We start from the raw sequence: 16,083 nt of genomic DNA on the forward strand, positions 1-16,083 counted from the left end.
AAAATTTCGGCAGTGGACTGAAAAAAGTAAGCAGTGGCCTATAATATTGACGGCATTGTCGTCAATGGTTGGGGAGTGGTAATAATGACTTGTGGCAGTGGCAGTGCAGGAGGTATTGCATAGCATTGCTAAGGCAGTGTCCGAATTTTATCCGGCATTGGCTCGGCAGTACGGCAGTGGACGCCCCCTAAGTTTTTTTAGAAAATACTTATATCCGAATACCTAATAGATAGCACTATATTGACTACATCTTAAACAACGTTATATTTCCAAAATGTTTTTACGCTATCTTAAAGCAACAAAATAGCAACAAATTCTGGTATAAACGTTTATTCGATTTGAGAGAGCACTCTGTATATTTTTTTTCGCATGGGGGGGGCCAGCTTGACACAGATTCTAGCCCCACCACATACTAAAAAAACTTATAGAGTGCTCAAATCCAAAAAAACAATCACCAAAATTTGTTGCTTTTTTGTTGCTTTAAGATAGCGGCGCGTAAACAAGTTTTCGAAATATAAGGTTCTGTAAACAATGCCACTAATAAATACTTCATCTTCGACCGTTATCTACGACTTTGGATAAAAACTAAGTAAAAGAACTTGTTGCTCAGCTCTTTTTGGTCTTAAAATATTCTATGGACCGTGTCCTATCAGAATATGCAACTTACGATTTTGTTGCTCGCCCCTAACTGCAAATAAACAAATTATTTATCTCCGCGTCAACCATTATCTGCGACGTCGATGGCTAAAAACTAAGTAAAGAAATTTGTTGCTCGGGTCTTTTTGTTATTTAAATATTCTATGGAACGTGCTCTACCAGAATATGCAACATATGATTTTGTTGCTCACCCCTAACTGCAAATAAACAAATTATTTATCTCCGCGTCGACCGTTATCTACGACGTCGATGGCTAAAAACTAAGTAAAAGAATTTGTTGCTCGGCTTTTTTTGGTCTTAAAATATTCTATGGACCGTGCCCTATCAGAATATGCAACTTACAATTTTGTTGCTCGCTCCTAACTGCAAATAAACAAATTATTTATCTCTGCGTCGACCGTTATCTACGATTTCGATGGCTAAAAACTAAGTAAAAAGAATTTGTTGCTCGGCTCTTTTTGGTCTTAAAATATTCCATGGACCGTGCCCTATCAGAATATGCAACTTACGATTTTGTTGCTCGCCCCGATGGCTAAAAACTATAAAGTAAAAGAATCTTTTACTTATTGTTTAGTTTTTAGCCATCGAAGTCGTAGATAACGAGATAACGGCCGACGCGGAGATAAATAATTTGTTTATTTGCAATTAGGGGCGAGCAACAAAATCGTAAGTTGCATATTCTGATAGGGCACGGTCCATGGAATATTTTAAGACCAAAAAGAGCTAAGCAACAAGTTCTTTTACTTAGTTTTTAGCCATCGAAGTCGTAGCTCGAGTCGTAGATAACGGTCGAAGATGCAGTATTTATTAGTGGCATTGTTTATAGAACCTTATATTTCGAAAATTTGTTTACGCTATCTTAAAGCAACAAATTTTGGTGTATTGTTTTTTTGAATTTGAGCACTCTATATGTGTTTTTTAGTATGTGGTGGGGCTAGAATCTGTGTCAAGCTGGCCCCTCCCCATGCGAAAAAATATATATAGAGTGCTCAAATCGAATAAACGTTTATACCAGAATTTGTTACTATTTTGTTGCTTTAAGATAGCGTAAAAATATTTTGGAAATATAACGTTGTTTAAGATGTAGTCAATATAGTGCTGTCTGTTAAGTATTCGGATATACGTAGGGGAGACCGGGGCTAACTCGACACAATTTTTTCAAAGGCAATTTTCAACAATTAATTAAAATTTTCAAGCACATTTAATGGTACACATTTAAAGAGCGTTCCTTCAGGTACAAAATTGCTTAAGAAAATTTTGTTGTACGTCGCTTAGTTTTGCCCCCAGGAAAGGAAAAGTGACGCGAAGACAAATTTTCAAATTGAAAAATACCGGGGTATACTCGACACAATTTTTTCAAAAGCAATTTTCAACAATTAATTAAAATTTTCGAGCAATTTTAATGGTACACATTTAAAGAGCGTTCCTTCAGGTACAAAATTGCTAGGAAATTTTGCTGTACGTCGCTTAGTTTTGCCCGAAAGCTCGATGAAAGAGTAGACCATTTTCGAGAGATCAGAAAAATTACTTTTCACTATCAAAAACGCTTATGTCGCGTTAAAAATTACACTATAACTCAAAATGTTACCAAATTCCGTTGATAATACTGGCACATAAAGACGCATTTACAGTAAGAAAGGCAAGTTTCTACGATAGATTTAAATTGGCAAAAAGCCTAGTGTCAAGTTTGCTCCGGTGTCGAGTTAGCCCCGGTCTCCCCTACCGTATTTTCTAAAAAAACGTTATATTTCAAAAATGTTTTCACGCTATCTTGGAGCAACAAAAAAGCAACAAATTCTGGTGTATTTGTTTTTTGGATTTGAGCACTCTATATAGGTTTTTTATTATAACGACAAGCTGCCCCCCCCCCATTTCGATCGCCGTTTCCTGCTAAACGGCTTGAGCAACAAAATCCGGACTAGAGCAACAGCACATAAATAGGACTAAATTTTTTAATAGGTGCGGATTTTTTTGCAATAGTGGGGGGGGTTAACTTGATAGAGGTGGCATTGGCGTATAATAATGGGTAGTACGCGGCAGTGTTCATAATTGCATGGCATTGCCTTAATTTTATATTATTTATATATAGGATTGACGGCATTGTAGGTATTGACTAAGCATTGTCGGCAGTGTACGAAAATGTCGGCAGTGTTTTACAGCAATGCCAAAAATCGGCATTGGTGTACAAAATTTTGGGTTGTGAATTCCCCCCCAGTTTTTTCATTCAAATATCTTATTATTTCAAAATGGCGCGCCAGAATTCTCAGCGTGTCATTTCTCGCCTCTGAAATCACGATCTAACATGGCGGCGAGATTCCAGGAACCTTAATACATTCTATAGAATGTACAGATTATTCGAAATTCGAATGATGTCATGTCCGTTAGGGCTGTTACGTCATTCCTCGCTGCAAGTTATAGATTTCGGGATGTCCTGTTTTAGGAATTTACCTCGATCGAGACTTTCGAAAATATAACAATATCCAACAGGATATATTCGTACCCCCTTTTAATGAAGCCGAGTAAAGACGATTTTGCACGCGTCTTAAAACGCAAGCCTCAGAGCCTTTTCGAATGGAATTGTGACTTCACGTGAAGTTCCGCGTATGCGTTCACTCTCCTATTTAAACTCTTCTCAAACTATATCGGTATCGTCCACTTAATAAAGATTTCCTTCGCCGAAACGTCACACGGAGAAGCTACATCTGGCATGAATTTCGTCGGGCATCGCGGTGGGTATCGCCTGCGCGCACTCTGGATCGAAAAAATATTTTCGCAGGCAGATGCGCGCACGTCCGTCGCTGTAACGGGGCCAACGAGTTTGAACGCCAGTCACGAAAAAAAAGAGAGAAAGAGAGAGAGAGAGAAATTGAAAAAAAAAAGAGCGACAGAGAGAAGAAGAGAGAGAAATAGAGGGCGAGGCGGAGAGACGGAGAGCCCGAAAAAGTCGGGGAGAGATGGGACAGGCGAATGAGTGGGTTGAGTGAGTGAATGACAGACAGACAGCAACCAGACAGGAGACTGACAGCGCGGCGGCGGGCTGACAGCTTGCCACTCTGCCGTGCGTTCGTAACATCAAGTATTACCGGCTACCGTGCGTGTTGATCCTCATACCATTCATCGGCAAAAAGCCGGCGAGCTTCCGATTTTGCCCTGTCTTTTGTCACGCTGTCGTTTGACGGGTTCCGCGCGATGTCATTTTCAACGCGATGGCCATTACGTTCTGTTCCAATTAAAAGAATAACCTGTCAGCCGGACCGAAGTTTCTCTACCTTTCAGAGGGGGGCACATCGCAACTTGTTAACGCGCGTCCGTGAATTTATAACCGTGAAGAGAGGGAGAGAGAGACGTGGTGAGAGTACGTTAGGCTAGATATCGCGTAAAGCTTGAGCGGCACATGCCGGGGCGATAATAGGCGGGTATTTACGCGTCAGCGGTAAGCGAACTAGAAAATATTTTGACGAGCAGTGTCGAGTCACGATCTCCCGCTTGGAAATTACCGTATTTTCATCGCTCGCCGTCTTTGTTACGGATAGTAGCGACTCTCGTTCCGAGAAAATGCGAATTATTGTCAAAAGCAAACGCGCTGCCGGGGTATGCTTATGACTACAAATTAAGTGTAATTCCGACGGTCGTAACGACGTAACAACAGCTCGCCAACGTAATTATTCGGCGCAATCGTCAGGTCCCCGCCGCGGCGCAACGCGCAACGTACCGTGTTTGTGAAATTGCGGCTAAATTATAGCCGTGCGCCGTTTGACGAATATCACTCACGTGCACCGTGCTAAATACACAGCTCTGTACACTGGCTACGACTTATCGACGAGAAGAGGGGGACTCGAGGCGTAGCCGGCGGTGCAGGCGTTTAAGGACGCGGAATACACGGTGCACGCAGCAAAAATTATATTACAAAAATGATACATTGTAATATCGTAATAGAGAGGCAGATGCCGCTTGCCGAGCGTGACGCCACGCATGTCGCGGACAAATGTGTGTTTTTAGCGAGTCTACGGTAAAAACGCAGAAGAAAATTTAGCTTCTCGCGACTCGCGACCCGTCATGCGTTCGCGTGACGGCGCGTTGTATAGCTTTTGTTTTCTCGCAAATAGTATATCGCGCCCCGATCGTATCTGGTTTATCGCACGTAACTTTATAATGAGAAAATATAGTCAATTAGCTTATCAGCCTTCGGGACTTATCTTCGAATTCGCACGTATCGAGAGAGAGAGAGAGAGAGACCTTACGGCGAAGTCGCGCTCTTGCGAAAACGAAAACGCGATTAAATTGCCGGATGTAAAACGGTTGCCTCTCCCTTCAACGCCACTTAGCTTTTTGCGTTTATTACATAAACGAAAAAGAGGCAACTGAATTAATGGGAATATAGATTAAAATCGTGTGCCTTATTTTACGCGGGGTTTCGTAATCGTTTCGTGAAATCGTTGCGAGTACTCTTACGTAATTGCAGAGTACACGGTGAATACTCCCCGAACGAAAGAAGCGGAGAGAGAAACGACTTACGTACTTTCTTAACCCATCGCGAGGAAACTGCCAAGCGCGAGGCCAAGCGCCGCGAAAGACGGCCGAGCGGAATCGCTGACGAGCCTTCTCTAATCTCGGAGTTATTAACGGGTCGGCCACGTATGTACGCAACGTACGTGTCATTATTTTGCAATACGACTCGGTGGAAAAATTAAACAATATCAGACGCGAGAGAAATCGGCGGGAGAAGTCGCGAAAGAAGCGCGGGAAAAAAAATATGAAACGAAAGAGGAAAGGAAAAACGCACGGTTAGAATCGGCTAACCGCGAGAGGCGAAGTCCACGTACCCCTACTATCGGCCTTCCCCCTCGGTGCCCCTTACGCCGGTTACCCTTCTCTCTCCCGGTGCCCCGTCCCTCACCTACGGGCAGGTGAGCAGTGAGTCCGTGTGGCGCGCGGGTTACCATTATGTCTACAGCCTTGAATTAAAATGCCATATAATGACACAGCTAGGCGGCCCGTATAATTTATGTCCATAAAAATAAAATCATAATTACAGAGGCGCGGACTGCGAAAAGACGGTAATAATATGGCTGTCCCGCTGCGCTCGTTGCGTGTTCCGTGGATATATATCGTGCCGGTTGTTGTTCCTTGTCGCTCGTTGTCATGCGGCGGCGTTGATGCGCCGCAGAAAACGCGCGGCGGCCCGGCCCAATGTCAATCGTCGGGAGCGCGGAACATCGGGAGTCGCATTTTTGCGGGGTACGAATCGGTTTTCTCGTTAGGAAAGTAATGAGCGTGCCAAGGCAAAAAAAAATGATATAATGCAGCGGCGAGATCGCCGGGGGAGACACGATACACGATGCGTCAATCAATCTTCGATCCTGCGCAAAGATACTGACAGCAATGAAAAGTTGTCTTAACATATTGGAATAAATGTGATCGTTTGCTTTTCTCGTTAGCGATTAGCGCTCTCGTAACAACCGGGGAGCTTTAATTATCGTAAATTATTCCGGGCTCGCAATAAGTATAACAAACGCCGAAGATATTAAATGATCGCGTCCTTAAAATAAACATTTGTCATTATCGACGTAACAATATTGAGATAAAGTGACGGGCGCGCCGTCAGCGATGGGACAAATTACACGAATGCGGGGAATACGGGGTATAATTTCAATTGCGCTAATCCTATTCATCATACGCGGCGGGGAGGGAGGGAAAGGGGGGGCGCCGCCGGGGAAGTCTCGGGGCCTCCCGGAATTAAAACTGATAAATGGGGAGAGAAAAATTAATGGCGCCGAAAACACCACTTCGCCGGCATTAATCTTGCGCGGCAAAGTGGCAACGAGGGGTTTTCCAGGGGGCGCGTGCAGAAAGAAATCGTTTCAGCTCCGTTTCTCACCGTCCGTACGTAGCGCAAATCGTCATGAGACTCTGAAACGCGAACGGAAAGGCGATGTGAGATCGCGTTGATGAATGCCCCCATTACACGAACACCGCTAGTTACTCCTCGGAGATAAACCGCCTTCATTACTCACTTTCTGGCGTGACCTTATTCCCCCCTCCCCCCACCTTCCTTCCTCCGCCGCGCGCGCACCGCGCGCACCTACCTAACCCGTACCTCTCGGTCCCGCGGCCTCCACCCCGGGTACCTATTAAACTAATGCGAATTAATAACGGCAGCTTTTTCTACTCAACGGCCGCCTTCTTGCAACAATAACGGCGTTTTAGTACATAATAAATTTGGACCTCAGGAAACGTATATAATTGCCACGCGAGAGCGTGCGTATCTCGAGACCGGGTTTAACAGATTGGCTCATTTATCTTCCAACGAGGATTCGCGCGCACTTAGATATATATGTACCGCCGCGCAACGGAGCCTTGATGGGTTTTCCGCTACGAAATATCCATTTTGAATAATAAGCATTTGCTGATGATTTGTTCCGTCAATCTTCGTTTTACCGGCAAACATTCTCTTGACGGATTGCAAAATAATACACCAGACCAGAAGTTTCTGTCTGTCCCGAATTACCGAGGAAAAATCTCAGCTTTGCGAAGGAAAATTTTTTTTATACGAAAAAAATTTCATTTCCTTCATCAAGTCATGTACTTACGCAGTTCCGCAGTTTTCCCCGAATACTTTTGGTGGATATAACACATATTTGTCAATACCGCGCGGATAAATGCCACGCAATCACATTTAATGAGTCACGTTACGCCCTTAATGAAACCAGCATACGCTTAATTGGAAATTAAATTAACGAGCATTACGCGCGAATCAAACGGAATGAAGTAAATTCGCTTAAAAGCGAAATCATAATATATGTCCCGTTCAGTGCCGACGTGGATTACGATATATCAGAGTTGCCATCTTTCAACTTGAATATAACTTTCTGCAACTTGCGCAAGGTAGGTAAATAATGTTGTGCTCTTACTTATTACCGCGTATAAAGTGGCTTAGCAAGAATATTTATGTACAATATTGATCTTGATACTAGAACCACCGAAGATTAACCTATATCTATTCCTACCGAAGGGGTCAAAATAAAAAGGAGAAAAAGAGAAAACAAATTTATAAAATTAATTATCTGCATATTTCAATAAAAATCAGAAAAATTCAGGAATTGTGATGTTTTAAAAATAAATAATTATTTTTAAAAATGTCAAACAAGTCATTTTGACCCCCTTGCTAGTTCAGTGTTAAGATTGGAGTTGTGTTTCGGCCTATCATTATTTAAACATAAAAAAATTTGGGATTTGTGGTCCCATTAAAATATTCAGAATTTTATATACATGGACGATTATACTAAATATGGAATATCATTTTCTGCAATTTTGGAGAGAGTGCCGCAGGACCCCTCGCCCAATGCTTCCCGTCGTCTACGTCACTGGACAAATCCGATATTCCAGTCACGCCCGCGAAAAACAAAACACGAGAGAGAGAATACGTTTCCCGCATATGCGTCTCGCCGTGTACTCGTTGGATTCATTTTGGCCGGGGACATTCCGCTGTCAGCGCGGCGTTATCGCGCATCGCCGGGCAGTAAAACGTTTCGGCCGTACGCCGATAAACCATGAATCCGCAATTTACAGGAAACGTGAGTGATTCGTTGGTGCGCCCGCACGTACCGCACGAGCTAGGAACGTATAAAACACGGGTGGACGTATAATAACGTGCTGGACGCCCGCGTTTACCCGCGTGTTTGTCGCATCGGCGCAAAAACGCGCCGCGACAATTAAAGGAAATTGCGAACCAAATACCTGTTCGTCGCAATTGACATCGCGAGCGCGTCCGTCTCGCGTCTGGGCGGCGCGGCCAGGGCCCCGATGACTTTAAAGTGGCACAAGTTAATTTCACGGAGCCGAGGCCTCACGTCGGAATATCGTGACAGTGCCTCGTATAAATGCATCGGCTCGAAACGTTAATATTTTTCTTTCTCCCTCCCCCCTGTTGCCTCCCCCTTCGCTTCTTTCGACACGGTCATTAAACACGACTGGGATGGAATAAAATTGCCGTCGTTTCGCTGATGACAGGCGATACGTCATTGTAACCGTTTCACAATGGGACATTACTCCTCGGGTACGGGACAATAGTTAACTCTCCGCGTAAGTGTGCGCGTTATTATTCGCGCGTGCACATGTGTCCGAGAGGCTCGGCAATGACGCCAGTAGCGAGCCGCGAGGACTGGATCATTTTGTGGTACACAGAGAGAGAAAGTCCGTATATTTCCTTCTGATCTGATTCCAAGTATCGAAAACAGCTGAATGATCCAGGCAGTCTAGACAGTCGGTCTAGACAAGTCGCTTTATTCAACATTTAATAACAAGTCATGCTAATTTTAATCACTAGATAGAAACGTGGGAGTGGTATGAACAAAAATAAAAAACCCGCGAATCAGTTCATGATAGATCTTGCAGGTGCATAATTTTACGCGTGTAAGTGACGGGGAGGATAAGCTATCATAACATGTCGAAATGTCTCGATATACACCTTTGGACCTGTATCGAATCGGATCCCATTTCTGCGAACGTGCAAGTGCAAACCGTCGTTTAAATACGGTCTCGCTTGCGTCATTCGTCGCGCCGCGGCGGCCGTTTATAAAATGGCTATATAACGGGGCGTGAATATTCATTGAGTGTCATAACGCTCAGTGAACATCCGTCGCGCGTAATGGATAGTCAGTAATGACGCCTCGTTATGACAACGCGTTCGTGGTTGGTGTAGGTATAGAATGCATGCCTCTGGCTGAATCCAGAGGCGGCCGCAGGAACTGACATTTCCGACTCCGGGAGCCGGCGTAAGGTAATAATTAATCGCTCGCGTTTCTAACTTTTGATTATATCCCATGATTCCGCTGACACTGCTCGAACTAATTACTTAACGAGCCCGCTTGATGTACAAGATATATCTAGGAACAGCCGCTGCAAGATGACAGTCGTATAAATCCTGACGCTTCTCGTTTCCTTAATTTAAAGCGTCACGTCGCGCAGAGTTCTCGAAGTCTCCGGGTAGAATATCGACATTCATTCTCCATCTCTCTCTCTCTCTTTCTCTCTCCACCGAGACAGAAATACACCTCGGGTTATATTAAATGCGCCTCATTATAAGTCACGATACGTGATCGATATATAATTTAAGTTGCCTACATTATGTGTTCAAAATGTTCAATTTATGTCATCTGACATCTCTCCTTAAGATAATTTGTAGCCACTTAGTAACGTTCTCTTCACAGATGATAGATACCTGAGTGACTTTCAATCCTATTTCAGTCTAAAAAATTAAAAATTTTAACCTTTGCTTTGCTTAAATAAATACAAGAGGCTTTATCGAAAAACAATTGGATAAGTATTGAAAGTTTGATTGCTCGATCTTTTATAAAACTTTTATAAAACAGAAAACTACAAGACGGAATTTTTCCAAGACATTTATTTCCCTCGAGAAAAAAAAATCAACGAGAGACGCACGTATCGCGACGGCCAAAGGAATCCGTGCTACGCCAATGTGCGACACGCCACGACCAAAAACCATAAAGGACTTATCGCCCGATCCAAGCGTAATCACTTTCCCGGCGGGGTTGGAAGTCGCGTACGCCGCGCGGAGAGAGTTTCGAGGAGGGAGGGTTGACCGGCGAAGTAAATCAAACTAGAATTACCGCCTGCTTAGCATACGGACCTAAAGTCTCCCAGGAACAAGCGGCGACGAGGGCTGGAAGAAGAGAGAGACAGAGGGGGAGGGGGCGAGCCGACGACGGCCGTGGAAGGCAACCAGAAATAATATCGCCATGAATACAAGAGTGAGCGCCATTACACGTAATTGTGATCTATAGGTGTCATATATTATAGCGTCGACGACGTATAAAGGGCGTTCAGGTTCGCACGCGTAAATCCCTGTCCTCCCTGGGTCCCCCCCCGCTCTTCTTCCTGCCGCCTCTCACGTCACCATTTTCCATTGCTGTCCCTATTGCGGTGTCTGCTCGTCCCTCAACCGTTGAGTCGTTTCTCGAGTCCCGCCGCTCGAATCATCCCCTCGGTGAAATATTTACGAGCATAATCAGCCCATATACAATAAAGTAACCTCCTACTCTCTTCGTGGGGGGGTTTACCTCACCCCCGTATACGACGCTACGTAAGTCTACTTCGTCTACGTCGCGAGCGTGATATCATCTTCGAACGCGGGGGTTTGCGGATAAATCGATCGACACGCACGTCATTCCGCAAATCTTCCTCCGATATCAATCTACGTTTCCCATATAACGCGTTACGGCTCCCGCAACTAAATTCCCGAAATAAACGTCAGCGGGAACGATCGCGTGGATCGCGTAGTATCTCTCGACGTTCGCGTCGTAAGAGTATATTTGTTTCGTTAACGCGTCTTAGGGAGCGTCGGGAAAACGAAATCAATCATTTCCCTGACGTGCCGCTTCGCGTCTTCGACCGTGCCCCCGGGCGATATTTTGACAGGTTGAAAATAGCGCGACGACGACGTCGAAAACTGAACGATGTATACGGCGACGGGCGCTCTTCTGGTTCCCGTTCCGTTCCGTTCCGTTCTCCCCTTTCGCAAAGCTGAGGACGATATTACGCATCGCGGTGATGTATCGTCCCCGCTGTTCGAGGCGCGTCACGGTACGTTACGCTCGGACCGCTCGCCGCGAATAAAATCATTGTTGGTAAGTGATTAATGACTGTGTTATAAGAGACCGACCGAGCGCAGTTCCTCGCCATAAACTTCGCGACACTTTCGCGCTGTTCACGTGACCGATAACATTTCCGAAGACGGGGGTGGCGTTTGTTCCTGCTTCGTCGCACCCGGATACGTTGGAGCGTGGACGTGAATAAAAGCCATTCCGGGAAAGAAAAGATTGATGCGCGAGGAAATTTTCTGATAATTAAAACCCTTGGTTACGTAATTTTTTATCCTCGTATTTGAAACGGATGATTGACAATTGAATTCTTTCTTTCTCTCTCTGTTTCTTTCTTTTTCAACACCGAATAATTCATTTCATTAAAATCTAATTATTAGGTAGCCAAAATCTTGACCTAATGGCTTGATGTTCTTTAAATTTGATTGTACAGCCTTGGCCAAAATTATTAGACACCCGATATCGTAATCATTACTGTACTAAATTTAATACCAAGAAAGATTTCTATATCGTTTAAAAGTTATTTACTAGAATGTTTATTATTATAAACGAGTTATATATTTATTTTTTATTTTTTTTAAAATAAATGTTACTTTGAAAGAACTTTATTTTAATAGGGTGCATGCCTAATAATTTTGGCCAAGGCTGTATATCATATCGGGGTCCCGTTTCACTTATTATTATTGATTAAAATCAAACCTTTCCCTAGTTACTTTCGCTTTAAATAAAAAGACGCGCCGTGGAGATATATACAGAAATTTTTTGACGGATGGTTTTCGAGATTTGGAGAACTGTCGTCGGAATGGCTGCGTGCAAAAAACCGGTCCCCGATTTTACATAACGTTTCCAGCTGTTTGAAACGTATGTCGGTCAATAAATCAAATTATTCGTTCACTTTAGTTTCGCTTTCGACAAAAACGAAAAATTATCGATGTACCCCGAGATAGTTCGCGAGCGGCAAACACCCCGGGAGTTATGGATGATTCCGGTCGCGCGCGGAGGGAGAGGGGGGAGAGAAACGGCATTAATGATTGAATCGTAGAAGGCTCGCTGATCGTATCTCAGCAACGGCGACTCCAATCTACACAATTTATCAACGGGGTACCGGAGCTCTCACCCCGTGCTTCTTTCAGATTGATGTTACTATAACAACACGTCAGTTATTCATTGTGCGCCCGGCAGTGCATTAATCAAGCCCTCGCTCTGACATCAAATACAAATGATATTTTATAGCGTCGTAAATCTTCGCCGACTGTCACCGTTCGTGGGCGTTTGCTACGAACGCGTCTCTTGGGAGCCGCCCACCCCGCCCCCCTCTCCCCCGGCCGGTCCCCCACTTGTCTCCTGACTACGGTCCTTCTTGCCCTCCGCGCCATGCCCCCTTTCCGACGTCCCGGGGTTTAGCTGTCTGACTCCTGCCTTATCCTGGCAGCTCTATTTAGCCTACTGATTCGTCTTTTCGACCCGCCCGAAGGAACGGGAAGACGCGCGCTCTCGGTTTCGCATTATTAATCTGCTTTTCAGTTTGATAAGCGTTATCGCGTGTTCTTCTCGGGAGACAAAGAAGGAAAGACAAAGGCTCCGGCAATCTTTGTAAACCGCGTGTACTTTTACAAGCTGCGTAGATTGAAGGAATTTCATGGCACATCGATTAGTACAAACTAATAATAAGTTCTTGAATAGGATTAATCAATTCCAGTTAAAGTCCTCTTTCCTCATTTATTTCTCTTCTTCATAATCAGAATTATAATGCAGAAAGGAATGAACAAAGTATCGTGTTACCTAGGACAATTAGATTTCCTAATAAAATTGGATTCCAACGTTACAAATCGAAGTTTTTTTAAGAGATGTAAATAAAAATTAACTTTACATATTACGATTCAAAAGTTTGGAAACGCTGTAATATCTTCTTAAAAAAAAACAACAGTGCCAATATGTCTAAAGAAAAACGTCATATATGAGAAACTTTGTGTGTTTATTGTGTGTTTTAACTATTGAACACAGTATTATTTGGTTCTAATCATTTTCCAAGGAAAAATTTGTATTTAAAGAATTTTATTGGCACCACTGTTGTTTTTCTTAAGAAGAAGGTAGTGCTTCCAAACTTTTGAACCGTAGTGTACATATATAATTTTTGTTATCCTACTCCATCTCTATAAAAAACGTACATGGATTTTATTTTTATTGTTATTATTTGTATTCTCTTTAAATTAGATTATATCTCGTTTCCATTTTTCCTCAAAGGTTTATAAAACTTTCACTTGCAATAAACGTATGGATGTATGTGAATATCCGCAATGTGTTAAAACTTGAGTCCCTGATGGGTTTACCAAGATGGGTTTCGAAATAACAGCGGATCAATAATTTCTGCGGGATTCTGTATTAAATTTTTTTATTGAAAAAAGATCAGCCCCTAAGAGCAAGCTTATTGGGCTAAGGATTAAGGATATACAATGCGTTGTAGGAGAATAATACACGGCTTCTGTATTAAAGTTTCTTGAATGTAAGTCTGCTGCCATCTGTATTACTGTACGAGAAACCTGTGCTTGGTTGCCGATAAATTAAATTCTGGACAATAGGATTTTATCTTAATTGTTTATAAGAGTAAATTTATTATTTATTTTTAATAGAAAAGAAATAGAGAAATATTAATGATAAAACATGGATTACTTATATTGCATTATATCATGTAACGTATTCGACATATAACGATATATCATACTTAAAATTTCAAATAAACACGTTCAACATTAATCTACAGTCTAATATACTCTATTTAATTGAAATGTCCTTTGTAGTTATCCTCATTTTTTAAATTATTTAATGTTGCATACTATTTATGTAAAATATAATTCGCGTTTCAAATGGCACGGTAACATAGTATATGACTGTGAAGAAAGTGGTAGAAAAAATAACGATAACAACGCGTCCGTGATTACTTTGATAACTCACCGTGAAGCAATAGGTCGGCAAAAGAGAACGGGCGAATGATAAGCCGGGGCATTAATTGCCCGTGCATTCGACCGTGTGTACACGGTGTAATAACGCGATCTTTGTCAATTGACTGCACATTTCGGAGTCGCTGAGCGAAATTAACCGCGAGCAAGTCAACCAGTCGGAGAGACGGGGAGCACCTGGCTCCAACATCAAATGGATACGCGACCGGAGTGAGGAGTGCGAAGGGGGGAAGGGGAAGGTTGGACCCGCTTGCTTTCGGTGGGGGAGACGTTGCCCCCCAGGCCACGTCCATCACGTCAGCCTGGGTAATAAGTTTGAAATCCACATCAAGCGATTAATAATGCTCCGGCGAATCGCAAAAAGGTGCTGCATTGCCTCGGTAAGAGAGAAGTTATTAAGCTGGCCCGAGGGCCCACGAGGTTGGCGGCCATGTTTGCTGTCAGTAACAACTCTCCCTGCTTTGCAGCATTTTGCCGGCGGTACGGCGGGCGCCTTTCGCAAATAATAATTCTGCAGTTTGCCCCCTGCTCCTTTCCATTCTCCCTTCCACTCCCCCCCCTCTCTTTCTCTCTCTCTCTCTCTCTCTCTCTCTCTCTCTCTCTTTCTTCCTCCCTCCCTTGGTCCCCCTCGTGCCAACTCTTGCACGGTTCGCTAGAGACCGGCCACCGTTGGAGGCCTGGTCAATTAATTTATCGATGAAACGTTATATCGAGAATTTATTTTCAACCGCGTTTGCCGCGACCGCCGTCGGCTCTCGGCGAGTCGCGCGGATTACGGGTGTGCCCGGTTTAACGATTATGTCCCGGGTACTTAGTGTCCGGTAAGTTGCCGGTTTATTGCCAGAAGTTGCGGCGACCCATCCACTTCCGGGGGGGGGGGGACCATCGCGCGGCGCGGACCATTCCATAAGAATACGCCGTAAGAATACGACAGATAATAAAAGCGCGAAATATTCTTATAAATTAAACAGCGCGGCGTAACTGCCGATAACACGTGACAAACTAATCGGCTCATTTCGCGAGACAATTCGAATAATGCGGCGTATAAATTATTATTTTAATTAGCTACCGACAGAAACGTTTCAATAATTCCGATGGCAAATGCGCGCCGGTGCGTATCATCGTTTTCGTTTCGTACGATTTCAGCGAGCCGTTCAGCGAAATAAATCACAGAACTGACGCTAACGAACGCGCGCGCTAGGAGGGATCACGTGGTTCCATTCACGTAAAGCGTTTGCCGATAATGACGAAGATATGGTCGGAAGATTTATTAGCGGCCGACGGGTGTGCGCGCGCGCGCGGGCGGACGCGGGCGCGGACGCGCGTGTATAGAAACGAGTGGAAAGCTCGTTAATCAGGTTTGAGTTAGGTAGTCGATATGGACGTCAGGCGCAATTCGTTTCGTTGCCTAATTATAAAGCCCGAACCCCTCGGGGGGGCTCGAGGCGGCGCCGTTTCAACTCGCGAAAAAGGAGCCGAGCCGAGCTCCGCGCGAGGGTCCCCCGCGCGGATTTTATAAATTACCCAGGTGGGCACACGGCGACGTAGCGCAGCGTAAAAAATTAAATTTGCCCAATAGTTTCCCGTTGCGGCCGAACGTTATTGTTATTAATGCCCGGTATTAATTAAACGGCTCTGCCAGGCGGAGAGAATCGATATATCTCTCGTTGCGGGATTGTAATTCTCATTCATTAGGATATTTTTCGCGTAATAACGATTGGTACATGTCTTTTACACGCCGAACTACAATAAATATGTTACTCCGTTCATTTCTACGCATTCTGCTTTCAGTTTTGTGTAGTAACATTTAATTACCACTTGTCTGGAAGTAGTAAAATTTTAGCGAGAAG

General features: G+C 43.9%; 2 long non-coding RNA genes across 2 annotated transcripts in view; one reads left to right on the forward strand and one right to left on the reverse strand.

Annotated features, from left to right (window-relative positions):
* The window catches only part of LOC139819770 (uncharacterized), a 55,192-nt gene extending 46,669 nt beyond the window's left edge, over positions 1-8,523 (reverse strand). The window contains exon 1 of the long non-coding RNA XR_011733811.1: positions 8,395-8,523. This is a non-coding gene — a long non-coding RNA (uncharacterized lncRNA). The remainder of the gene's footprint in view (positions 1-8,394) is intronic.
* An 898-nt stretch (positions 8,524-9,421) lies between these two features.
* The window catches only part of LOC139818863 (uncharacterized), a 37,966-nt gene continuing 31,304 nt past the window's right edge, over positions 9,422-16,083 (forward strand). The window contains exon 1 of the long non-coding RNA XR_011733542.1: positions 9,422-9,436. This is a non-coding gene — a long non-coding RNA (uncharacterized lncRNA). The remainder of the gene's footprint in view (positions 9,437-16,083) is intronic.

This window comes from Temnothorax longispinosus, chromosome 9, assembly GCF_030848805.1.
Source record: "Temnothorax longispinosus isolate EJ_2023e chromosome 9, Tlon_JGU_v1, whole genome shotgun sequence".
Taxonomy (NCBI): Eukaryota; Metazoa; Arthropoda; class Insecta; order Hymenoptera; family Formicidae; genus Temnothorax; species Temnothorax longispinosus.